Below are 1,802 nucleotides of genomic sequence, written 5' to 3' on the forward strand. Positions count from 1 at the left end.
GGTTCACAAACAATATCTTGGGGAATCTACTCTTAGCATTATATTTTTGATTTAAAATTCATTTAAAATCATTCCTATGCAATTAATGCACACTGTTATATACCAATACAATTTCAAACTACTGACTTGAAGTAAAAATCAATCAATTAATTTTAATGCATCTAAGAGTATTTTTTCAAAGTGCATATTACAGATAAATTTGACACAAATTGATTTTCACTGATTTGACAAAATGATCATGGACAGCTAGAGGATGGGTCAAAAGTTACCATGGGACAAGGGCATCCGGCTGTGACCCAACATTTGACTCTTCCGGAAGCAATTGCTTTGGGCTTTAATCCATCAATCGTATGGGTTGCAGTTAGATTTTTAGGTTAGGTTTAGGCGTAGGATTTGTGCATGGTTAAAGTTACGAAAATTGGTCAGTGAAGGTTATAAATTATAATAATAATAATAATATTGGAATCTTATATAGCGCACGTATCGACCTTGCAAGGTCCTCAAGGCGCTCCAACATTACCCGGCTATGCTAGGCTGCCGATAACCACGAAGCAATTGCGGTTGGAGCATGTCGTAGAACAGCATTCTAACATTGTTGTGTGTCAAAAAGCGTTTTTCTGATCGTGTTCCATCAATAATTTACCTCCTCATTCGTCTCCATCGCTACCACTTTACACAGCTTGATGCATTCACATATACTAACTAATTAACGCTCTCTAGATTACAAATAAACACATTTTTCCTGTACAGTAACATATTAAATACAAATAATTACAGAGCTAACATCTGTTTTTGTTATTGAAAACATATATCCAAAATGAAATATGTACAATGCATATGAGATCAAAAGAGAGCTTTTTGCATACATTTTTACATCTGACATATATTCATAAAAAAATGGAGAGAAAATGAGAACAATACAAATTATTTCAAAGGAACTGCTTCACACCATAGCTTATGCACCTTCATTTATTTCTGTGATTTTGTATTGCAAAAAGCAGAGACATGGACATCTTGGATGCAATCCTAATCTTCGACTCGTTCAAGGTCTATTCTTAACTTGAGCATTGGAACGTAATGTAAACCCGACCTGCAAGTTTAGGTCCCAGTTTTATTCATCAAGGTATAGGTCTGGGCCACCTCATATGGTCGTTGGCTTTGGTCAAGACTTACTGATTTGAATTTAAACCGACAATAAAATAGTTCCTTAATTTAACCATAACTTTTGAAGAATTTAACCATAACTTTTGAAGAATTAAATATTATAAAAAGCAATCACATTTTTGCAAAATTACGGGAATTGGGCATTTATTTGGAGATATGTTTTATATTCAAAACTCAAAGTACATGTGTATTTGATTTCTTCATATATTAAGATTCAAACTTCTGATTATTTAGTTATCAAACATACTAACAATGTTGTGGCCTAGAGCCTAATGTGATATTTTGTTATGAAAGGGAAGTTCCTGGTATTAAAAAAACAAATCTATATATTAACAAAAAACATGTCAGATAGTAAGAGATGACCTTAGATCAACAACACTTGTCAATTGGCAATATCGAATGGTCATCAAAGAAAGCACATTTTGTAATGTGATTAAGAATGTGCTTGTATTACAAGATTCTAGAAGAATTACTGTGCTTTATTAAACTCTTTTATATGAGGGAACTTCCAGGCTAGTGATAACAGATTTATTTTTCACAACAGCTTTAACCATTATTTAGTTTTCAATACAAATATAGATATGCCAAGATGTTCCAAAGTATTTAATATTTTGTATCAACTTTTTTTCTTCTTTGAA

The sequence above is a fragment of the Strongylocentrotus purpuratus genome, unplaced genomic scaffold, assembly GCF_000002235.5.
Source record: "Strongylocentrotus purpuratus isolate Spur 01 unplaced genomic scaffold, Spur_5.0 spur5_scaffold_12, whole genome shotgun sequence".
Taxonomy (NCBI): domain Eukaryota; kingdom Metazoa; phylum Echinodermata; class Echinoidea; order Camarodonta; family Strongylocentrotidae; genus Strongylocentrotus; species Strongylocentrotus purpuratus.